This window comes from Oncorhynchus nerka, linkage group LG3 (assembly GCF_034236695.1).
Source record: "Oncorhynchus nerka isolate Pitt River linkage group LG3, Oner_Uvic_2.0, whole genome shotgun sequence".
NCBI lineage: Eukaryota > Metazoa > Chordata > Actinopteri > Salmoniformes > Salmonidae > Oncorhynchus > Oncorhynchus nerka.
Window position 1 is genome coordinate 4,811,436 of NC_088398.1, and position 26,190 is coordinate 4,837,625.

The following is a 26,190-nucleotide window of genomic DNA, read 5'->3' on the forward strand; positions in this document are numbered from 1 at the left end:
AAAGCCTCAGTGCAGCTGTGTGCAGGTGTGTGAAAGCTTCAGTACAGCTGTGTGCAGGTGTGCGCGTCTGGTTCTCATCCAGTTTGGATGGCGCTTCAAAGAGAAGTGATAGACAGACAGACAGATGACACAGAGAGCTGTGGTGTGTGTGTGTGTGTGTGTGTGTGTGTGTGTGTGTGTGTGTGTGTGTGTGTGTGTGTGTGTGTGTGTGTGAGAGAGAGAGAGCAGTGACAGGCTGTGGCCTCTGAATGGCCCAGGGTTCAAAGCCAAGCGATTGAAGAGATACACATAGCAGCAGAGGAGGATGACTGTAGAAAGGCCCATGGAGTTGGTGGAATCGTCCTTTAATTCATGGCCACTTGCTCTGCTGGGCCCAGGGTGCTTTAATTAGGTCAGGTGGAGATGTTTGACAGATCTCAACTCATTAAAAGGAGGAAATCACCACCACCAGACCTCGCTGCTTTCTTTCCTCAACTCTGTTCAATCCAGACATTCTGTGTGTCCATGAATCAACGTAAATCCACCGAATCTGTTACCTTTCATCTGAACTATCTGTTGCGATCGGGAGAGCGGTCCGTCAGTTATTGTTTATAGTTAATACCGCGGAGCGCGGCTTGGAGCGCACACTTCAAAACTATTGTGTTATGTAAATAGACAATGATCATGGACCTACAGATCATCACAGGCCAATTATGCCATTGATGTATGGTTCATATGCAATGAAATGTACATATAAAGACAAACCTGAAAGGATGAAATATGAAATATATATTGTTTGCTGAACTGATAAATTCTGATGTCAAACTGATGGAGATGATAGATTGAATAACTGATCGATATATATGTATCCTCATGATTATGATGGATGGTTCTGATCCTAAATGACTCCATTCTGCTTCATTTTGAATTCCTATGGAACCTTATTGCTGAATTACCTCATCCTAACCTGTCCAGTTACCCACACAGATTCCAATAAACTTTCAATGACAGAGTTGAATTTTAAAGCTCTTTACGTTACCACTCACAAACTCAAACCCATTCCAGCCATTGCAATGAGCCTGTTCTACTATAGCTCATCCCACCAGCCTCCTCTGACTGTTACTTCATCTTGTTCCACATTAAATGTGAACAGAAAGATCAGGCTCTATGGATAGAACTCACAGGATATAAGGTTGTCTGTTACCTTGTATTAAAGTCCACTAACACACACGTGGTTGAGGTTAGAATGGCCAAGGTTTAGGTCTCTTCTACTCAGTGCCTGCAGGATTGGTCTAGGTTGCCATGGTGATAGTATATCGAATACCTGTCATTGCAGACTGTGGCCACTTGTGGGCACACTTATTCTGATAATACACTTTGCTGTACCCACATTATGCATTACTCTGCTAAGGCCAGCGAGGGCTTCAGGACAGGATTCCTTTACATCTGCAGACTGTGTGTGTGTGTGTGTGTGTGTGTGTGTGTGTGTGTGTGTGTGTGTGTGTGTGTGTGTGTGTGAAAGAGAGAGAGAGAGAGAAAGAGGGAAATGAGAAAGAGATGTGAAGGCCTTTCTGTATGCAGAAGCATAACAAGGTTACTACAGTGCACAATTAGGTCTGCAATGTGTGTGTGTGTGTGTGTGTGTGTGTGTGTGTGTGTGTGTGTGTGTGTGTGTGTGTGTGCACATGCATGTATTTGTGTATGTGTCTGATTAAGTGTGTGTGATTCTGATTGTGTCTGTGTGGTGTCAGTGTGTGTCAGAGTGTATGTCTGTGTGGTGTCTGTGTGGTGTCTGAGTGTGTCAGTGTGTGTCAGAGTGTATGTCTGTGTGGTGTCTGTGTGGTGTCTGAGTGTGTCAGTGTGTGTCAGAGTGTATGTCTGTGTGGTGTCTGTGTGGTGTCTGAGTGTGTCTGTGTGTTTCTGTGTGTTTGTGTGGTGTCTGTGTGGTGTCTGTGTGGTGTCTGTGTGGTGTGTGTGTGGTGTGTGTGTGGTGTGTGTGTGGTGTCTGTGTGTGTGTGTGGTGTCTGTGTGTGTGTGCCTGTGTGGTGTCTGTGTCAGTGTGTGGTGTCAGTGTGTGTGAGAGAAGCCGTTCACATCACCAGTAACAGAGAAAGGTTACGTCCCTGCACCAAGACTGCACCAGACACAGTATAGGATTAACACTCAGAGAGAGGGAGCGAGAGAAAGGAGGAGGGTAACAGGTGCTAATCAGAAAGGGAGTCCCAGACGGGGGGAGGGGGCAACCAGAGGAAACAACGATTACATCATCTTTCTTCCAATGCCATCAGTGTGTGTGTTCCACTCGCTGAAGTAGCTGACATGCATAGTGTTGAATCATCCGCATACATAGACACACTGGCTTTACTCATAGCCAGTGGCAGGTCATTAATAAAGATTGAAAAAAGTAAGGGGCCTAGATGGCTGCCCTGGGGAATGCCTTACTCTACCAGGATTATGTTGGAGAGGCTTCCATTAAAGAACACCCTCTGTTCTGTTAGACAGGTACCTCTAATCCACAGTATAGCAGGGGGTGTAAAGCCATAACACAAATGTTTTTTGAGCACAACAATATGATCAATAATGTTAAAAGCTGCACTGAAGACTAACCAAACAGCTCCCACAATCTTTTTAGTATCAATTTCTCTCAGTCAATCATTAGTCATTTGTGTAAGTGCCGTGCATGTTTAATGCCCTTCCCTATAAGCATGCTGAAAGCCTGTTGTTCATTTGTTTACTGTGAAATAGCATTGGTCCAAAAGTTTACTAAGGGTTTGTAACAGGCTGATTTGTCAGTTGTTTGAGCCTTTAAAAGGTGCTTTACTATTCCTGGGTAGCGGAATGACTTTTTCTTCCCTCCAGGTCTGAGGGCAAACACTTTAAGAGTTAGATCGAAGAGATGGCAAATAAGAGTGGCAATATCATCCACTATCATCCTCAGTAATTTTCCATCCAAGTTGTCAGTCCTAGGTGGTTTGTCATTGTTGATAGACAACAATACAAATTTGACCTCTTCCACACTCGTTTTACGGAATTCAAAATGACAATGCTTGTCTCTCATAATTTGGTCAGTTATGCGTGTATGTGTCGGTTCAGAATTTGTTGCTGGCATGTCATGCCTAAATGTTCTAATCTTGCCAATGAATAAAATAATTAAAGGGAGTGAGACATATAGCTTAGAGGTGGATCTACATTACACAACATATGGTGTGGAAAGGGACTCCTCTCACATTAGACCACTGTAGAACGTCTGCCAAGTTTGGATTTAGGAGTAAACCTCATCATTGTAGAAATCTTTTACTGTCATCTATATCTATACAACCACAATTCACCATACAGTGGCTCTGACTGTGGCTGTGACTGGTGGTTATCTGGATGGTGTCTGTACCACTGTCTTGTCTGCTGCAGTCAGTCTCTCCTAGCTGTGCTCAGTGTAACCAGGCTATGGATCAATATGTGCTTCTCTCCAGATAACATAATTAATTAGCTGTAACTTCCTCTCCTGTCTTCCCTTCCTCTCCTCTCTTCCATTCCTCTCTTCCTGTAGTCCTGACTCCTTACCTCTCTCTCCTTCTACCTCACTCTCCCATTACTTCCCTGCCTCCCCACCACTCCCTCTCACTACCCCCCCCCCCCCCCCCCCTCGCACTACACTGCTGAACCAGCACACACCAGCCTGTCTGTCAAACTAACAGAACAGGTGCTCCTGCAAAGACCACCCTTCCCGTCCCACATGTCCCCCTCTCCCCCTGCTAAGCCTACTGACACACACACACACACGCACGCACGCACGCACGCACGCACACACACACACACACACACACACACACACACACACACACACACACACACACACACACACACACACACACACACACAGTTGTGTGTGTGCCAGTTGATAAAATGCATTGGATACAGTCAGGTACAGTATCACCTCATATTCAGATATATCCACTGACGTGAACTGAAGCACACGCGCACGGACACACAGAATACATCATGTGTAAGAGGATGACGTAGGTATTTAGACAGGGACGCTGACTTACTAAAGTTACATTCCTTGATTTACATAGAACATTATCAGATGGAACTCTACACATCAAATCATACTGTAGTACTTACTGCAAAGTCCTACAGTAATACCTACCTACCACACCATATCACACCTCAGCAATATCCAATATCCCTAATCATTATTTGCTTTTAAATACATAAGGGAGGAAAAAGTATAGGCCTCAGACTAGTGTTGTGTATCTGGCCAAAGTTTGTAACAATGCCAAGTGCATGTTTACATGAGTCATCCATTTTGTGAATACTTTTGACAAAGACACAAACACACAACCACTTATCGTCACACGATCTCCCCATCAATCAGCCAATCAGTCAACAGATGTATGTCGCTGGGACGGGTGAAGGAGGGGGAGAGGGGTGAGGGAGGGGTAGAGAGAGAGACAGGGGAGAGGGGGAGTGACCAGGACGCTTTAGGGACAGGTCCAGAGAGAAAGAGCGAGAGAAGGATAAGGTTAGTTCTATGATAAGGAAGGAACATCAGATCCTTTCCTCCCCAAGTTCACCTTTAGAACTCTTTTCCAGGGGATTAACGAGGGTGGAGAGAGAGACAATATAACAAGAAAAGGAACATGAAAGAAATCGTCATTAAACGCACTTGAAGTTCTCTCTTCCTTCTTGCACCTCTCTCTAATTTAATCTTAAACCCACTCCAAGTTCCCCCAAGGGACTTCTCTCTCTATTTCAGTAAGTATTATCTTTCATTTTACCTTATTTACCTCTCTCTCTCTCTCTCTCTCTCTCTCTCTCTCTCTCTCTCTCTCTCTCTCTCTCTCTCTCTCTCTCTCTCTCTCTCTCAGTGCCCTACTGTGTGATATGAGGACTCATCAATATCCTACTGTATGGGTATTGCTCTAATCTAGTTTGTAAATAACTGTGTGTGTGTGTGATTGTGTGTTAATGAACACCAGCTCAGTGATTTTGTGTAAATAATCTCAGTCACTCTGTGTGTGTCCACTTTCATGCTGTTCAGGCTTTCCCAATTTGTCTTATGGGTGGCCAGCGACATAGTCAATATTGTAAATAAATGCTGTGTGTGCATTAATGAAGTATGTGTCAATTAGTGGTAATAACCTCTGTCTCTCTCCCATGGTTCTCTGTGTGTAGATAAAAACATATATTTCTCTGTGGCAGTTTTCACTTTCTTTCGCTTTTAAATCTGTGCATCCAGCCTCTGCATAGTTGTGTCCTCTGTGATAGGTGTTGTGGCTTTTTATGTGTCCATTATAATAAGTGTCCCCTGTGCACTCACTGTTTGGCATCTGGGTATCTGTCACTGCCTCTGTCTCTGTCACTCATATGGCCTAACTCACCCTGTCTCTCTCTTCTCCTCGCCTCTCCTCCTTTTCCTCTGTCGTTCTAAATGCTTCCTACTGTCTCTTCCTCTTTCTTTCTCGTTATATCTACGGTATGTGTGTGTCTCTCCTCTCTTTCTGTGATTGTGGCAGTCTGCCGTGAGAGGCGTGGTCTAGTCAATGTCGATGGTGTCTCTCTACTACTGTCCACTCTATCCTGTGTGTGTCAGATGGTGTCTCTACTACTGTCCACTCTATCCTGTGTGTGTCAGATGGTGTCTCTACTACTGTCCACTCTATCCTGTGTGTGTCAGATGGTGTCTCTACTACTGTCCACTCTATCCTGTGTGTGTCAGATGGTGTCTCTACTACTGTCCATTCTATCCTGTGTGTGTCAGATGGTGTGTCTCTACTACTGTCCATTCTATCCTGTGTGTGTCAGATGGTGTCTCTACTACTGTCCACTCTATCCTGTGTGTGTCAGATGGTGTCTCTACTACTGTCCACTCTATCCTGTGTGTGTCAGATGGTGTGTCTCTACTACTGTCCACTCTATCCTGTGTGTGTCAGATGGTGTCTCTACTACTGTCCACTCTATCCTGTGTGTATCAGATGGTGTCTCTACTACTGTCCACTCTATCCTGTGTGTGTCAGATGGTGTGTCTCTACTACTGTCCATTCTATCCTGTGTGTGTCAGATGGTGTCTCTACTACTGTCCACTCTATCCTGTGTGTGTCAGATGGTGTGTCTCTACTACTGTCCACTCTATCCTGTGTGTGTCAGATGGTGTCTCTACTACTGTCCATTCTATCCTGTGTATGTCAGATGGTGTGTCTCTACTACTGTCCACTCTATCCTGTGTGTGTCAGATGGTGTCTCTACTACTGTCCATTCTATCCTGTGTGTGTCAGATGGTGTCTCTACTACTGTCCATTCTATCCTGTGTATGTCAGATGGTGTGTCTCTACTACTGTCCACTCTATCCTGTGTGTGTCAGATGGTGTCTCTACTACTGTCCACTCTATCCTGTGTGTGTCAGATGGTGTCTCTACTACTGTCCATTCTATCCTGTGTGTGTCAGATGGTGTCTCTACTACTGTCCATTCTATCCTGTGTGTGTCAGGTGGTGTGTTTCTACTACTGTCCACTCTATCCTGTGTGTGTCAGATGGTGTCTCTACTACTGTCCACTCTATCCTGTGTGTGTCAGATGGTGTCTCTACTACTGTCCATTCTATCCTGTGTGTGTCAGATGGTGTGTCTCTACTACTGTCCACTCTATCCTGTGTGTGTCAGATGGTGTCTCTACTACTGTCCACTCTATCCTGTGTGTGTCAGATGGTGTCTCTACTACTGTCCATTCTATCCTGTGTGTGTCAGATGGTGTCTCTACTACTGTCCACTCTATCCTGTGTGTGTCAGATGGTGTCTCTACTACTGTCCACTCTATCCTGTGTGTGTCAGATAGTGTCTCTACTACTGTCCACTCTATCCTGTGTGTGTCAGATGGTGTGTCTCTACTACTGTCCACTCTATCCTGTGTGTGTCAGATGGTGTCTCTACTACTGTCCATTCTATCCTGTGTGTATCAGATGGTGTGTCTCTACTACTGTCCACTCTATCCTGTGTGTGTCAGATGGTGTCTCTACTACTGTCCATTCTATCCTGTGTATGTCAGATGGTGTGTCTCTACTACTGTACACTCTATCCTGTGTGTGTCAGATGGTGTCTCTACTACTGTCCATTCTATCCTGTGTATGTCAGATGGTGTGTCTCTACTACTGTCCACTCTATCCTGTGTGTGTCAGATGGTGTCTCTACTACTGTCCACTCTATCCTGTGTGTGTCAGATGGTGTCTCTACTACTGTCCATTCTATCCTGTGTGTGTCAGATGGTGTCAGATTCTATCCTGTGTGTCAGATGGTGTGTCTCTACTACTGTCCACTCTATCCTGTGTGTCAGTCAGATGGTGTGTCTCTACTACTGTCCACTCTATCCTGTGTGTGTCAGATGGTGTCTCTACTACTGTCCATTCTATCCTGTGTGTCAGATGGTGTCAGATTCTATCCTGTGTGTGTCTCTACTACTGTCCACTCTATCCTGTGTGTGTCAGATGGTGTCTCTACTACTGTCCACTCTATCCTGTGTGTGTCAGATGGTGTCTCTACTACTGTCCATTCTATCCTGTGTGTGTCAGATGGTGTGTCTCTACTACTGTCCACTCTATCCTGTGTGTGTCAGATGGTGTCTCTACTACTGTCCACTCTATCCTGTGTGTGTCAGATGGTGTCTCTACTACTGTCCATTCTATCCTGTGTGTGTCAGATGGTGTCTCTACTACTGTCCACTCTATCCTGTGTGTGTCAGATGGTGTCTCTACTACTGTCCACTCTATCCTGTGTGTGTCAGATGGTGTCTCTACTACTGTCCACTCTATCCTGTGTGTGTCAGATGGTGTCTCTACTACTGTCCACTCTATCCTGTGTGTGTCAGATGGTGTCTCTACTACTGTCCACTCTATCCTGTGTGTGTCAGATGGTGTCTCTACTACTGTCCACTCTATCCTGTGTGTGTCAGATGGTGTCTCTACTACTGTCCACTCTATCCTGTGTGTGTCAGATGGTGTCTCTACTACTGTCCATTCTATCCTGTGTGTGTCAGATGGTGTGTCTCTACTACTGTCCACTCTATCCTGTGTGTGTCAGATGGTGTCACTACTGTCCATCCCTGTGTGTGTCAGATGGTGTCTCTACTACTGTCCATCTATCCTGTGTGTCAGATCTCTACTACTGTCCATTCTATCCTGTGTGTGTCAGATGGTGTGTCTCTACTACTGTCCACTCTATCCTGTGTGTGTCAGATGGTGTCTCTACTACTGTCCATTCTATCCTGTGTGTGTCAGATGGTGTCTCTACTACTGTCCACTCTATCCTGTGTGTGTCAGATGGTGTCTCTACTACTGTCCACTCTATCCTGTGTGTGTCAGATGGTGTCTCTACTACTGTCCATTCTATCCTGTGTGTGTCAGATGGTGTGTCTCTACTACTGTCCATTCTATCCTGTGTGTGTCAGATGGTGTCTACTACTGTCCACTCTATCCTGTGTGTGTCAGATGGTGTCTCTACTACTGTCCATTCTATCCTGTCCATTCTATCCTGTGTCAGTCCACTCTATCCTGTGTGTGTCAGATGGTGTCTCTACTACTGTCCACTCTATCCTGTGTGTGTCAGATGGTGTCTCTCTACTACTGTCCACTCTATCCTGTGTGTGTCAGATGGTGTCTCTACTACTGTCCATTCTATCCTGTGTGTATCAGATGGTGTGTCTCTACTACTGTCCACTCTATCCTGTGTGTGTCAGATGGTGTCTCTACTACTGTCCACTCTATCCTGTGTGTGTCAGATGGTGTGTCTCTACTACTGTCCACTCTATCCTGTGTGTGTCAGATGGTGTCTCTACTACTGTCCATTCTATCCTGTGTATGTCAGATGGTGTGTCTCTACTACTGTCCACTCTATCCTGTGTGTGTCAGATGGTGTCTCTACTACTGTCCACTCTATCCTGTGTGTGTCAGATGGTGTCTCTACTACTGTCCATTCTATCCTGTGTGTGTCAGATGGTGTCTCTACTACTGTCCATTCTATCCTGTGTATGTCAGATGGTGTGTCTCTACTACTGTCCACTCTATCCTGTGTGTGTCAGATGGTGTCTCTACTACTGTCCACTCTATCCTGTGTGTGTCAGATGGTGTCTCTACTACTGTCCATTCTATCCTGTGTGTGTCAGATAGTGTGTCTCTACTACTGTCCACTCTATCCTGTGTGTGTCAGATGGTGTCTCTACTACTGTCCACTCTATCCTGTGTGTGTCAGATGGTGTCTCTACTACTGTCCATTCTATCCTGTGTGTGTCAGATGGTGTCTCTACTACTGTCCACTCTATCCTGTGTGTGTCAGATGGTGTCTCTACTACTGTCCACTCTATCCTGTGTGTGTCAGATGGTGTCTCTACTACTGTCCATTCTATCCTGTGTGTGTCAGATGGTGTGTCTCTACTACTGTCCTTCTATCCTGTGTGTGTCAGATGGTGTCTCTACTACTGTCCACTCTATCCTGTGTGTGTCAGATGGTGTCTCTACTACTGTCCACTCTATCCTGTGTGTGTCAGATGGTGTCTCTACTACTGTCCATTCTATCCTGTGTGTGTCAGATGGTGTGTCTCTACTACTGTCCATTCTATCCTGTGTGTGTCAGATGGTGTCTCTACTACTGTCCACTCTATCCTGTGTGTGTCAGATGGTGACTCTACTACTGTCCACTCTATCCTGTGTGTGTCAGATGGTGTCTCTCTACTACTGTTCACTCTATCCTGTGTGTGTCAGATGGTGTCTCTACTACTGTCCACTCTATCCTGTGTGTCAGATGGTGTCTCTCTACTACTGTCCACTCTATCCTGTGTGTGTCAGATGGTGTGTCTCTACTACTGTCCACTCTATCCTGTGTGTGTCAGATGGTGTCTCTACTACTGTCCACTCTATCCTGTGTGTGTCAGATGGTGTGTCTCTACTGCTTTCCACTCCATAACTCTCTTCTGTCTACTGCTCTGGTCTGTGTCTTGTACTCAGTGTCAATATATTTTTCTCAAGGGAGAAACAAAAACATTGACCTCCCCTGTTCCATCTCTCCCTCTATCTGTTCTCTGCTTTCCACACAGAGAGAGACAGAATCAGAAGAGTCCATTCCTCCTGATTCCCACCCAAGTGGGAATAAAAACAGGATTCCACTCTTTCTTTCTGTTCCTCCTCTCATCCCTCCTTCCCATCCTCCTCTCCATCATGACGTTGCTGGCCTCTGAGAGGTCGCTTCTCATCCGGAACAAATTCCGCTCAGGTGAGGATCTGGCTGGGCCGGTTGGGTTGGAGCTGCATCAGGCCAGGCCGGTTGGTGTGGGGCTGGATCAGGCCGGTTGGGGTGGGGCTGCATCAGGCCGGTTGGGGTGGAGCTGCATCAGGCCAGGCCGGTTGGTGTGGGGCTGGATCAGGCCAGGCCGGTTGGTGTGGGGCTGCATCAGGCCAGGCCGGTTGGGGTGGGGCTGCATCAGGCCGGTTGGGGTGGGGCTGCATCAGGCCGGTTGGGGTGGAGCTGCATCAGGCCAGGCCGGTTGGGGTGGGGCTGCATCAGGTTGGTTGGAGTGGGGCTGCATCAGACCAGGCCGGTTGGGGTGGGGCTGCATCAGGCCAGGCCGGTTCGGGTGGGGCTGCAATAGGGCCAGGCCGGTTGGGGTGGGGCTGCATCGGGCCAGGCCGGTTGGGGTGGGGCTGCATCGGGTGAGGCCTGTTGGAGTGGGGCTTTATGTTTTGTGTTAGGTCCATCAGCCATAGGTTACTGTCCTTTAACTAGCAGCAGTTGTGTTCTAGAATTGGAACGTGCCCCTTAAAAATGGCCGCCGCTGTTGTTATCAGTCTGCTGCTGTCATAAAGAGGCTTGGTAGGGACAGGAAATGAGGTCATAGAGACATTCCTGCTGTTTGTTCCAACAGCTGTTCATTACCAGGCCTGTCTTGGGCAGCTGGAGGTTCAGATTAGATTTGATGAGTTTATTTATTTATTTAAATACCAGGAAGTGTCTTGAGGTTTCCAGATTGGATTCATTAGAAGAGACATTTAAATTAGTTAGACTGGCTAACTAAGTATCAGCTGTCCTGCTGCTTCGAGCCCACTATCTCTTCAGCTATGGAGGAAATAGTTGAAGGCTATGAAGGACCAATCAATACTTTTGTCAATAGGTAAATGCTGTCTGATTGGTTGATGTGGAATTAATCGCCTATGGATGGAAGGATGGCAATATGGGTTGTGTAACTTGTGTAGAGGAAGATGTACTACTATACCCTGAGTATGCTACCATGACTGTGGTCAAAGCTGAAAAGCGGTAGGTGTGCTGTGCCCGTGGACAGTGGTGGTGATAGTCAACCATTTTATTAGATCAGTTTCTCATGGCAGGAAAATAATCCTGCACTAACAGGAAATGTGTGTTATTGGACGGTAAAAATGTGACATTTTTGTAGGGGTTGATACATTTTAAAGGGAAAATTACAAACTTTAGAAGCCTTTTTAAACCTTGAATACAACTCAATGATCATTGATAACCTATAAGGTTCACTATGAGCTTACTTCACATTATAGACGGTTGAGGAGACGATTATAACCTCAATCCAATCTCTGTTATTTCTCTCTGTCCATGAATGCTTGCCCAAAGCGGGAAGATAATCTCACGGAGCTAAATCCAACTTCAGTAGTTTACACAGTCACCTTCCTGCCCTTATCTGTCATCAAGATTCTGACTTCATTTGTTTCCACTCAGTTACAGATGGTTAATTGTTAACGGTAAACTATATTGACCTACCATCTGTACAGGGCTTATAAATGGTTTATAAGTAGTCAATCAACTCTTCTGGGTACCATTTAAGTGATGATTGCATGTGTTAGTTCCCTGGAGCGGGCCAGGGCCTATGTCTGGAACTTTAGTTGGGTCCGGTACACAAATCTGGTCAAATTTCACCTCTGAGATTCCAATCAATTATTCCACCTCACAACCGATTACACATACAGTGCCATGACCGAGTCAGCATGGAGGCCTATGTGAGTCAGAGTACCCAGTCCAATACGGTACTAAGAGGTAGCAGTTACCAGGCTAAGAGGTAGGTGTTACCAGGCTAAGAGGTGGCAGTTACCAGGCTAAGAGGTGGCAGTTACCAGGCTAAGAGGTGGCAGTTACCAGCCTAAGAGGTAGCTGTTACCAGGCTAAGAGGTAGCTGTTACCAGGCTAAGAGGTGGCAGTTACCAGGCTAAGAGGTAGGTTTTTCCAGGCTAAGAGGTAGCTGTTACCAGGCTAAGAGGTGCAGTAACCAGGCTAAGAGGTAGGTGTTTCCAGGCTAAGAGGTAGCTGTTTACTGTAGAACCAGGCTAAGAGGTAGGTGTTTCCAGGCTAAGAGGTAGCTATTTACTGTAGAACCAGGCTAAGTGGTGTTTTTACTGAAGTAATGTAATGGGGTCTCTTTCCGAGTGGCGGTCGGCTGACAGGAAATAGGGGAAGAAGAATTTACTTAGCGTGCATGAAGGGAGGGAGGTAGAGAGTTCTGGAGAGAGAGGGACAGCTGAAGGGGGGATGGGGGTGACAGAAATAGACATACTGACGGATAAATAGTTACAGCCCCCCCCAACCCTTGTCATCCTGCTGTCCCCTCCCTCCATCCCTCCCTCCCTCCATTTCTCTCAGATCTCAAAACTCAGCACTGGAATGCATTGTGGGAAACATCGCCAAACCTATCAGCCCCTCCCCCAATTAACCTCTTAGTGTGAAGGTGTGTGTGCAGTGTATGTGTGTGTGGATGGAGTGGGTGTCTTTGTGCAGAGATTGCTCAGTCACATGTTACAGAAGGATATTGTGCTACAGAACATAGGACAGTACCTTTTACCCAGAGTTACCTTGCAGGTTATTCCAGGTATTCTCATACATCTAACTCACCACCTCTCTACTGCTTGTCTTTCAGTCTTGCAGTTGAGGATTCAGAACCGAAGGCAAAATGAAATCGACTCTGGTGAGTGGAGTTACTGTTAATGTTTACTGACAGGGTTGGGTGTTCTCTCTTCTTTACACTACCTTCTAATGAGACTGACTCTCTCTCTCTCTCTCTCTCTCTCTCTCTCTCTCTCTCTCTCTCTCTCTCTCCCTCCCTCCCTCCCTCTAGGGTTGAAAACTGCCTGTTCCTCTCACAAAGGAGAGAAAGACCAGAGTAAAGCTTTGGTAAGTAGCTCACTGTTTCTCTCAACCTAAAGATGAGACTTGTTGTCCCACTGTTACCGTAGGCAAATAGTAACAATACAGATTTTGTTACAATGACAAAAGAAAACCCTTTCTTTCTGGTTTGACCTGCTATCTCCCAATGCAGCGTCTAACTGACGATGGCGCCACTCAGAAGTCGCCCCTGTGTGGTCTGAACATTAAAACTGCACAAGGTGATGATGCCCCGTCTGTCTGTCCACTGTATTCCTGCTGTCTGTTGTCTGACTCATTTAGTATGCTCCCAGCAAAGCATAATACTCCTCATCACCTACCTCTGTCTCTGTCTCTGTCTCTGTCTCTGTCTCTGTCTTCTCTTCCCCCTTCTCTCTCTCTCTCTCTCTAGTACTTTTTACTATCATACATTTTCCATGAAACCCAAAACTTGTTACATTTCTAATGCTTAGCAGGACAGGAAAATGGTCCAATGCCACACTTATCAAGGAAATACGTGGTCATCATCCCTGCCTCTGATCTGGCGGACTCACTAAACACATGTTTGTAAATTATGTCTGAGTGTTGCATTGTGCCCCTGGCTATCCGTAAAAAAAGAAAAGCAAACTGTGCTATCTAATGGGCTTAATAAGGAATTTGAAATTATGTATGTCATTTACTTTTAATACTTAAGAATATTTAATAAACCAAATACTTTTACTCAGATAGTATTTTACTGGGTTACTTTTACTTGAGTCATTTTCTATTAAGGTATCTTTACTTCTACTCAAGTATGACAATTGGGTACATTCTCTCTCTCTCTGTCTCTCTGTCTCTCTGTCTCTCTGTCTCTCTCTCTCTCTCTCTCTCTCTCTCTCTCTCTCATGAAATGAAATGAAGGTTCAGAGCCCTATGATGGAATTGGTATTCCATTGGCTGTCAATCACACATAGACATGAACCATGTTGCTCTCCATTACAGGCAGGTTTCATTGGATACAACCTGTCAAGCCAAGCAATGATGGACAGATCCTCCTCTCTTTTTTCATGTCCTCCTCTCTCTTCTACTCTCTATCCTCTCCTCCTCTCTCTTCTACTCTCTATCCTCTCCTCCTCTCTATCCTCTCCTCCTCTCTTCTCATCTTTATCCTCTCCTCCTCTCTCTTCTACTCTCTATCCTCTCCTCCTCTCTTCTCATCTTTATCCTCTCCTCCTCTCTCTTCTACTCTCTATCCTCTTCTCCTTTCTATCCTCTCATCCTCTCTTTCTCCTCCTCTCTCTTCTACTCTATCCTCTCCTCCTCTCTTCTCATCTTTATCCTCTCCTCCTCTCTCTTCTACTCTCTATCCTCTTCTCCTTTCTATCCTCTCATCCTCTCTTCTCATCTTTATCCTCTCCTCCTCTCTCTTCTACTCTCTATCCTCTTCTCCTTTCTATCCTCTCATCCTCTCTTTCCTCCTCTCTAATTATACTCTCTATCCTCTCATCCTCTCTCTTCTCCTGTCAGCTTCTTTCTTCTCCTCTCTCTTCTCTTCTCATCCTCTTTTCTTCTCTCTCCTCCTCTCTCTTCTCCTCCTCTTTTTTATCTTCTCCTCTTCTTTATCCTCTTCTCTCTTCTACTCTATCCTCTCGCCCCTTCTCTCTTCTCCTCTCCTCCTCTCTTTTCTACTCTCTATCATGTCCTCCTCTCTCTTCTACTCTCTATCCTCTCCTCCTCTCTTTTCTACTCTCTATCCTCTCCTCCTCTCTCTTCTCCTCTCCTCCTCTCTTTTCTACTCTCTATCCTCTCCTCCTCTCTTTTCTACTCTCTATCCTCTCCTCCTCTCTCTAGTACCCTCTATCCTCTCCTCCTCTCTCTTCTACTCTCTATCCTCTCCTCCTCTCTCTTCTACTCTCTATCCTCTCCTCCTCTCTCTTCTACTCTCTATCCTCTCCTCCTCTCTCTTCTACTCTCTATCCTCTCCTCCTCTCTCTTCTACTCTCTATCCTCTCCTCCTCTCTCTTCTACTCTCCATCCTCTCCTCCTCTCTCTAGTACCCTCTATCCTCTCCTCCTCTCCTGTCAGCTTCTCTCTTCTCTCTCTTCTCATCCTCTCTTTTTTCTCTCTTCTCCACCTCTCTTCTACTCTCTATCCTCTCCTCTCCTACTCTCTATCATCTCCTCTTCTCTCTTATTCTATCCTTTCCTCCTCTCTCTTCTACTCTCTATCATGTCCTCCTCTCTCTTCTACTCTCTATCCTGTCCTCCTCTCCCTTCTACTCTCTATCCTCTCCTCCTCTCTCCTCTACTCTCTATCATCTCCTCGTCTCTCTTCTCATCTTTATCCTGTCCTCCTCGCTCTTCTCATATCCTCCTCTCTCTTCTCCCCTCTATCCTCTCCTCCACTCTTCTCCCCTCTATCCTCTCCTCCTCTCTCTTCTACTCTCTATCCTCTCCCCCTATTCTTCTCATTTTACATTGTGATTAAAATACCACTATTACTGTTGCATTTCTGGTTGTGTTGTTATTTATGTGTCTCCAGGGGTATGTGGTTCCTTTAAGGCAGACATTTTGGGTAACCCTGCTGGGTTGAACTGGGATTGAGTGCCCACGTCAACACAGTTATAGTCTCTCTAACAGAAAGGAGTGTGTTGCTTCTCTCTCTAACAGAAAGGAGTGTGTTGCTTCTCTCTCTAATAGACAGGAGTGTATGTGGGACCGGAAGGCAGAAGAAGGCTCGGCAGGCTAACAACCTTGGAGAGAAGGTCCAGCAGCGGCCCGGACCTCTGGACCTAATACACAAACACATACTGCCTCCGGAGAACCGTGAGTTAACTCACACACGCACAAAGTAACTATAGATGTTATGAAACAGTCCAGATGTCATTACTAATGAACCTATTCCTCCTCCCCCTCTTCCCTTAGGCCCAGTCTCCTTCCCTCTCTCCTCAGATGTCTTCCAAGATGACATCTCTTCCTGCTCTTCCTCCTTGTCTCCCGAGCAACTCGGGGTCCTCCAATCACCAGCCCTCTCCTCGTCGCTGGGGTTCTTAGACGACCAATCGCTGAGTGACCTGTCCCCTGGGGTCTTGCCCCTTAACCACAGTCCCCATGTTCAGGTGAGATTACATTCCCCTAAATCCTAACCATCAGGTGAGATTACCTTCCCCTAAATCCTAACCATCAAGTGAGATTACCTTCCCCTAAAACCTAACCATCAAGTGAGATTACCTTCCCCTAAAACCTAACCATCAGGTGAGATTACCTTCCCCTAATCCTAACCATCAAGTGAGATTACCTTCCCCTAAATCCTAACCATCAAGTGAGATTACTTTCCCCTAATCCTAACCATCAGGTGAGATTACCTTCCCCTAAATCCTAACCATCAAGTGAGATTACCTTCCCCTAATCCTAACCATCAGGTGAGATTACTTTCCCCTAATCCTAACCATCAGGTGAGATTACTTTCCCCTAATCCTAACCATCAGGTGAGATTACTTTCCCCTAATCCTAACCATCAGGTGAGATTACTTTCCCCTAATCCTGACCATCAGGTGAGATTACTTTCCCCTAAATCCTAACCTCAACCATCAACACGGAAAACACAAAACTGACTTTAGAACTGCAAGTCATGTTTGGATCAGATCCTTTGCTATTAGCTGTTTATATTTCTGTCCTGCTTTCCTGCAGTCTATCTTGGCGTTGCTCCCAGCAACCGAGGGCATCAGCCAGCCAATGAGCATGACCGTGGGCGACTCCAACTCCATGGCAACGACCGGGAGACCAAAGGGGATGTATCTGACCTCCCATGCCACGTCCCTGCTGCCAAAGGTATTGGAACAGGGTTACTCAGAAATAGACCAAACACACATCCAGAACAATGTGTAAATGCATCTGTAAAAAGCATTCAAGAAATTAAGAATGAATTGACTGAAGCAGTAACAATGGATTGATTGATTTATTGATTGATTGGTGGTAAAGTCAATCAAAAAAAATCCCATGCATATACGGTATTACAGATGTTAATGCATTGTCTGCATAGAGAGACAGACATGTTCTGACTGTGAGGGTCAGACACAGTATATCAGTCTCTTCTTCTCCCGGTGTCTCCTGACAGGTATTCAACCACATAGCATAATGTACACACTCACTCTGGTGTTACGCATTTATTAGTGTCGACAGTCACTACCAACGGAACTATGCCCTATGGATTTAGACACGCATGCACACACACACACCTGCTAGATGTCACAGCTGACTGGACACACTGTCAGTTGTCACGGTTACACACGTGTTTAATGGCAGGATTCAGCTAGGATACTAACTGTTCAACCGTTACAACCTGAAAGGATCACATATGTTACATGACATATTGTATACATCCTGCTCTTAACTTTGGGGGGAGCTCATAACATGGTAGTAATTTCAGAACTGGCTGTACTAATCAGAACTGATCTGACCTCTCTCAGGTTATACTGTTTATGTATTTTGACAATGCTTGAATAATACATTTCTAAAAAAAATATGGATATGAGAAATATTACTTTGATTCATTCTCTGTCTCCCCCCTCTCCCCTCTCCCTCTTCCTTTCTCAGACAGCCCGGTCGCTCACACCTCCCTCCGACTCCTCCTCCCTTACTCCCTCCCTGACTTCCTCTCGCCCCCCCGCCCGCGGAAACCACGGGATTTACAGCCCAAGATGAGGAAACTCAAATACCATCAGTACATTCCCCCCGACCAGAGAGGCACGGCCGGGACTGCCGGTAATAGTCTTTATACTTTAAAAATCATGATTATCTTTTATGTATATTTTACCTTTCATACAGTACTTGCAGCCCAATGTGCTTTACATGACAAATGTTGTCAGAATGAGTCCACTAAATAGCAGGGAAGTTGATCATTATTAACATTGTGCTCAGGGGAAGGGGCCAGTCAGAGGAGCCCCACCCCAGCCCAGCTCTTAGACCCCGCCTACTCCAGCCTCCTGCAGCAACAGCAGGTGTTCCTCCAGCTGCAGATCCTCCAGAACCAACAACAACAACAGCAGAACCAGCAGCAACAGGACCAGCAGCAGCTCACCGTCACACCCAGGTAGGTAGCACTACATACACCAAACCTCCCTCCCCCTGGGCCTTCTCTCAAGAACTGTGGTTTCATTCAGATGTTATACTGTTCATCAGACCATTTAAAGTTGGTTAACCATTACATGAGCTCTGGCAACTAGCATGAATGTTTTGTTTTTATCAAAGTGGAGAGACCAACCAAATGGTGAGGTTCTCTGGAGCCATGCACCAGAACCCTCAGCCTGTATCCATGGTAACAAACCACACCTCTGTGGACACAAGTCCCTCCAACAAGTCTGAGCTCCTCCCACCTAACCTGGTCGACCTCACGGTAATATGGGCAGGACATTCACTTGAACATTTGAATGTTTATATCACTTCTCACTTCCTATTTATCTGTACCTTCTCTTCCTTCTTTTGTCATTGCTTGCTTCTCTTCATTCTCTGACCTCTTTCTCTCATCCCTCTCTATTTGCTGTCCCTGACCCTCTCCTCTGTCACACCCCGTCCTTCTTCTCTCCCAGGTGTCTGAGTTGCGACAGCAGCTGCGTGAGCGAGGTCTTCCTGTCTCCGGCACCAAGCCCGCCCTCCTCCAGAGGCTCCGCCCTTTCCAGCTGCCCCACCTGTGCTTGACCCCTGTGCCCCTCTGCCAGCTGGGTACCAGCCAGGAACCCCTTACCCCCACCTCCTTGCTCACCCCCAGCCACTACCCCAGCTCCAGCTCCAGCCCCAGCTCTGGAACGGACTCCGCCACCAACAGCCCTAACCATCAGGTCTACATCCAGTCCACTGGAATTCTGAGCGGGGTTCCAAACGGAATTGTTAATGGCATTCGAAATGGTAATACTAATGGAATAGGGGTCAGTGTGGTGGGGGAGCAGTGTGGCTTCCTGGCCACTGCGTTAACCCCATCGTCGACACCCAGCCCCGGTCTCCCCCCATGCTCCTCTTTGCCACTGACTGGCGCCCCCTGGCGGTCGGAGCAGGAGCAGCAGGAGTTGAGCCTGGAGCTGGAGATGAGGGATAGGATGAGGAGCAGGCCCAGGGAGAGGCTATCTCCTCCTCTGTCTCTATCCTGTGGGGGTTCCCTCCATCCCTTCCTGCAACAGGATCCAGGATGGCCCAGAGGGACACCAGAGAGGGAAGGACAGACAGAGATCCTGTTCACACAGGTAAACTAACACGCCTGACTCAGACAGACAGACCAGTCTCTCCTGTATCTGACTCAGTCAGACAGATACACCATAGTCTCTCCTATACCTGACTCAGACAGACAGACCAGTCTCTCATATACCTGACAGACAGACAGATACATCCGTCCCTCCTATACCTGACAGACACATCAGTCACTCCTATACCTGACTCAGTCAGACAGATACACCATAGTCTCTCCTATACCTGACTCAGACAGACAGATACACCATGGTCACTCCTATACCTGACTCAGACAGACAGATACACCATGGTCTCTCCTATACCTGACTCAGACAGACAGATACACCATAGTCTCTCCTATACCTGACTCAGACAGACAGATACACCATAGTCTCTCCTATACCTGACAGACAGACAGATACACCATAGTCTCTCCTGTATTTGACTCAGACAGACAGATACACCAGTGTCTTCTATATCTGACTCAGACAGACAGACAGAGATACACCATAGTCTCTCCTATACTTGACTCATCTCACCCCAACAAACTTCACGCAGGTACACAACCATATCATCCACAAGATTTAGCTGAGACAGTGCAACACATCACTGTGATTTTATCTTACCATTTACAATATTCACCGTTAAATACTATATAGCTTCATACAGTATGTACAATTTAACCACCTCCACTATCCAATCAGGTGTTCTGCTGCCAACCGTGGGACGTGATTGGCCAGGACTTTGAGCTGCCTATGCAGATCACAGCCAGTCCCATTCAAGCCCCACCCAGCGTCCGCAGTCTGGAGGAGGAGCTGCAGGAGGCCATTAACAGAGTACTGGTCAGTGTGTATGTGTGTGTTTATTTTTTATTTCACCGTTATTTCACCAGGTAGGCTAGTTGAGAACAAGTTCTCATTTGCAACTGCGACCTGGCCAAGATAAAGCATAGCAGTGTGACACAGACAACAACACAGAGTTACACATGGAGAAAACAATAAACAAGCCAATAACACAATAAACAAATAAATGACACAGTAGAAAAAAGAAAGTCTATATACAGTGTGTGCAAAAGGCATGAGGAGGTTGGCAATAAATAGGCCATAGGAGCGAATAGTTACAATTTAGCAGATTAACACTGGAGTGATAAATGAGCAGATGATGATGTGCAAGTAGAGATACTGGTGTGCAAAAGAGCAGAAAAGTAAATCAAATAAAAACAGATGGAATATGTACAGCTGCAGCGATCGGTTAGCTGCTCAGATAGTTGATGTTTAAAGGCGGAACTTTACCTAGCATGGACTTGTAGATGACCTGGAGCCAGTGGGTCTGGTGACGAATATGTAGCAAGGGCCAGCCGACTAGAGCATACAGGTCACAGTGGTGGGTGGTATAAGGTGATTTGGTAACAAAACGGATGGCACTGTGATAGACTGCATCCAGTTTGCTGAGTAGAGTGTTAGAAGCTATTTTGTAGATGACATCGCCGAAGTCGAGGATGGGTATGATAGTCAGTTTTACTAGGGTAAGTTTGGCGGGTGAGTGAAGGAGGCTTTGTTGCGAAATAGAAAGCCGATGCTAGATTTGATTTTTGATTGGAGATGTTTAATATGAGTCTGGAAGGAGAGTTTACAGTCTAGCCAGACACCTAGGTATTTATAGGTGTCCACATATTTTAGGTCGGAACCGTCCAGGGTGGTGATGTTAGTCGGGCGAGCGGGTGTGGGCAGTGAACGGTTGAAAAGCATGCATTTGGTTTCACTAGCGTTTAAGAGCAGTTGGAAGCCACGGAAGGAGAGTTGTATGGCATTGAAGCTCGTTTGGAGGTTAGATAGCACAGTGTCCAAGGAAGGGCCAGAAGTATACAGAATGGTGTCGTTGGCGTAGAGGTGGATCAGGGAATCGCCCGCAGCAAGAGCGACATCATTGATATATACAGAGTAAAGAGTCGGCCCGAGAATTGAACCCTGTGGTACCCCCATAGAGACTGCCAGAGGTCCGGACAACATGCCCTCCGATTTGACACACTGAACTCTGTCTGAAAAAGTAGTGTGTGTGTGTGTGTGTAAATCAGAGTCACTGCTGACATTCATTGTGTTTTGTAAAAGGTGACCCTGTCAAGTAAACCCTTGGGTGATTTCCCTGTCTCTGTTCTGCCCTCCTTAGATGGACCCCAGTCAGTCAATAGAGGACATTCTGGAGGAACCTACCACCTGTGTGGGTGAGTGGATAGCTCTCTGGCCTCTCAATGACAATTTATAGTTCTGTAGTCACCAAGACTGGTCATGGATAATTACAAGCTTTTGTTTGTTTGTTTGTATTGCCTTACCCCTCTCTTCTAGACTCCCACTCCTCCTCTGTCTCAGACCTCCAATCCCCTGTCACTATCCTCCCCGGCCCCTCCTCTCCTCCCCAAACAGACCAGTCCCAGCCTTTCTGTTGTCATTCAAAGGATGACAACTTCCTATCCTCTCCTCTCTGCTCCTCCTTATTGCTGGAGCTCCCGCAGTCACCTTCGACGATGGTTCCCCGCCAAGCCGCCCCACCCCCTCTCCCTCCCCCCATCTGTACTTCTCCCCTGCCTCCCACTGTGACCTCACGGAAGAGGCGGGTTCAGGCAACCTTTGACCCTGCTGATTGGTTGGGGTCGCTAGCCTCTGGACTCCGCCCTCTCAGTCCTCCATCTGCCCCATTCGTTGAGACCGACTTTGGCCTCAATTCGGATCTGAACGTCAACCGAGCGTTGGATCTCATGGTGGAGCAGTGGTGAAGGTCTTAGGTGTGTTTGTATATGTATGTGTGTGTGTGTGTGTGTGTGTTATTCAGACTTCAACATACACCTTCCAAACAATGGGAACAGATTTGTGAATGTCCATCCATCAGTCTATCCATCCATCCCCTCTGTCCACTCTGTGAGTGAGTAGTCTGTTTGAGAGAGGTGACTGCAGGTCTGTACCCCACGCAATGTTGAGAGACAGATACTACTACACTGGAAGAGATGAAAAAAGATTGAGTTGCATTGGTGGAACAATAACTGGCAGAGGGAATCACACACACACACTCACACACACACACACACACACACACACACACACACACACACACACACACACACACACACACACACACACACACACACACACACACACACACACACACACACACACACACTCAAACCTTGGGTTGTCCTGTTAAATAAAAAATGGCCAAATACAACAAATGAACAATGCATATTTGGAGTCACACACAATCCAACACATTGTTTCCAGTGGGAAACAAAGAAACCCAGTTGAACAGGGCCCCTACTGTTCCCCCAGCCACAGTCATTGAGTCCGAGTCATTCATAAAGGCCATTAAAGCCAGACTGGGCAGACAGACAGGGCACACAGCTTGTCCATGTCTCCAGACCTTTCCCCTAGTGCCAGACACACAGTCGGCATGTGGAGAGAGAGAGCTGGCAGACACACTTCCCTGTAAGGGTTGTGTGGTATGTGCACGCCTGGCTGCTTCTGTTTGTGTAGGTGTGTGTGTTAATACAAGTATATTGGCAAAGATTCAGATAAATATACAATATGTGTGTGTGTGTTAATACACACACACATTGTATATTTATCTGAATTGTTGCAAATATACTTGTAGCTCCTACTTTGTGTAGACTAAGTGTACAATGTCTCTGAGTATTGATTTTGTACGGTTGATCTGTGCGAGAGAGAGAGAGAGAGAGAGCAAGAGACAGAGACAGAGACAGAGAGAGACCGAGAGCAAAGACGCTTCCACATTTTGTGCCTATTTTAATTGTGGTCTCAACACTAGTCTGTTGCTGCAACATATAACACTGTGAGTGGGTCACTAAAACCTAATGAACCACTATGTTCAATTCAATGCTTTTCTTTTTTTATTTAAGAGAAAGAAAAAAAAACTGGTAAACATCCTATTAAGCCAAAGGTAAATAGCAATCACTCTGAGAGGCTTCAGAGCCTGCAACACGACCATATTACCAGAGTGTATGTTCTCATCAGTGCATGAGAACAGGTGGCTACTGTTTTATGAGGACCTCCCACAGTGTTTGGAGGAAACAGCTTGGTGCTCTACACACTGTAAGGGCCACGGTCACTGTTTACACCTGTTGTTATGGAGATAAAAAGGTCAAATAAAGGTTATGCGCAGGATAACAATGGCAATTAATTTCATGAAACAATTTCATGATTTTAGCTTAAGATTTTTTCAGTGCTTTATCCCATACTGTAAAAACAGGTAGAATCAGGAAATAAATCTGTCCCAAAGAGAGGCTGTTCTGATTGCAGGAAATGACACAGGTGTTCCCTGAGACCACAATATTTCTCTTGGCCAGTTCCAAATCAACCTCTAGCCTACTAGAAGTTGTGCCCTGGTACGAGGGGCTAGAGGCTAGGGGTCCGCATGGGATTGGCCATATTCATTTTAAATGACCACCAGGGGTGTCCCATCAGAAAAGAGCTGAGGAGGTGAATACTGTACTTCTCCCGAACATGGATCATGATGAAGTTGTCTGTGTTTCCGTGCTATCAGTAATTGACAAGGCAGTCCAAGGGCTTATTCTCAGAGTCAGAACGTTCAGTATTTACAGAGCAGATATTATTCTCTATTCCACATGATGTTCTACCAGATCCAATGGTTCTGAGGTCATGACAGACTTAATTCAGCTGTTGTGATTCCGATTAGTTGTATGGCCTGTCAATTAGTGAAGTATGTGAGCACTGATTATGGCCTGGTCTGAGAGCAACCCACAGCCTCTGTTAGCAGTATGGCGATGGCTCCACCTAGCCTTCCAATAGGCTTAGGGGAACTTCTGCCATATTTCTTCTGCCTATCTGGTTCATGTAGATTAGAAAACCAAAGGGGTGTAGGGGCTAGGGGTTGTTTTTGGACCAGGCCTGTGTTATGTTCATTGGGAGAATACAACACAGTGTGCTTTCCTAACCTCCTAGCTGACTCGACACCCTTCTTAAAGACCATTGTGTGAACAAACTGTGATCTTACTAATGTTCCCCAGAGACATTTATTTATATATATGGTTCTGATGTTCCCCACCCCGTCTCTGAATAATAACCACTGCGTTAAGTGCAATATGGTGTATATGAAGGGCACAGCCATTGGGAAATACCAGGCCCCCATATCTCTGTCTTGTCGTTACTCTAAACAAAATGGTGTAATGGGTCCTCACTCAACAAGATGTCACAAAGCTTAGTTCATTTGACGGTTTTCACTGCATCAGGGATGGCATACACAGACGTTTCGGCTTCACAGCCTTCTTCAGTGTGTAGGTACAAATGTATTTGAATTCAAAGCAGCACTTGTAGGGAACAACAAATTAGCAGCAGGTGCTTCTAAGTAGAGTTACCAATCACCTGCCAAGCTTTCATGTTGAAGCATTTTACGAGCAGCTTTCATCGTAGAACTGTAGAAAACCATGTTGAATGGTGACAATGGGACAGACTGACGACCGTGATAATCACGGTGGTCAAACACGTTCTCTGTCTGCTGCACTTAGGATCACGAGAGAGAGAAACGCGGGAGAGTAACATGCTACCTCTTGTGAATGGAGATGCTTACGGCCTACTGTACTCTGTCTGGTCCTGGACAACCGGTGGTCAAACACGTCCTCTGTCTGCTGCACTTAGGATGATGAGAGAGAGAAACGCGGGAGAGTAACATGCTACCTCTTGTGAATGGAGATGCTTTAGGCCTACTGTACTCTGTCTGGTCCTGGACAACCGGTGGTCAAACACGTTCTCTGTCTGCTGTACTTAGGATGATGAGAGAGAGAAACGCGGGAGAGTAACATGCTACCTCTTGTGAATGGAGATGCTTATGGCCTACTGTACTCTGTCTGGTCCTGGACAACCACTGTGTACGCTGGTTTTCATCTGAATCATTCTCTTCTCCTACATCTGTGCTGATATCACCTGACTTATGTTAGGAGTGTATCACTTTCAGAATCATTGGAGAGAATCATTGGAGAGATCATTGTCTATGCTAGGTTATTCCAGGAAAAGCAACAGGAGACTAGGTGAAGCTATGCTGCAAATGCCTTATCCTTCCCCCTTCCTGTCTGTCTGTGTTGTGAAGGTATTTCTTTCCCCCTTGAGGCTTTCTGTAGCCAGAATGAGACAAAGAGGGATGAGACTGAGACGTTGTCATAATCAAGATCAGGAAGTATCGGAGCCAACTGTTGCCATTGTTTCAGTCAGCTCCATTCATTGGGAGTTCAATAGGTCTTCCAATGCCGATAACTTCCTGAATAATCTTCAGATTGATAACATCACTGTCTAATCTTTCTTCATCTCATTCTAGTACTGTAACCAGATAGTGTGGGGATGACCCAATGGCAAAAATACATCAGTATTTAATTGTATTTATTTAATATGTAACTTATTCAGGCAAAATGTTATCAATGTGTTCAAATTGTATTGTAAAAAACATAAAGAAATTAAAAGTCTTAATAGATTTCCCATCCACTGTCTCGTTGTCTTGTGTCTGATCAGGATGTCCCAGTAAAGGCCCTTACTGGAGGTGATTGATGGCAAATTATTGATAAGGAAAAGGGATCATGAATTGTAACCAATGGAAGCTACATTGCTCAGGAGAAGATAATATTAACTTAATCATTTGCTCATTCTAAATCAGTCGCAATGTGACTGGTAATACAAAGTTAATAATATTTCTGGGCATTTTAATGAAGCTTCCACACACACACATAACTCCGATTATAACTCACCCAGGTAAGTAGATCATCTAAATTTAGAGTTGATCGTGAGGTTGAAGCCAAACAGAGGATTTATTTTTGTTTTATTGATAGGCCCACTAATAAATTATATTTAAAAAGCCATGAAAAATGTATG

At 45.8% G+C, this 26,190-nt stretch overlaps 1 pseudogene; it reads left to right on the top strand.

Moving 5' to 3' along the window:
- The first annotated feature begins 4,488 nt into the window (after positions 1 to 4,488).
- LOC115113828 (myocardin-like) lies at positions 4,489 to 25,802 on the top strand (annotated as a pseudogene).
- The last annotated feature ends 388 nt before the right edge of the window (positions 25,803 to 26,190 follow it).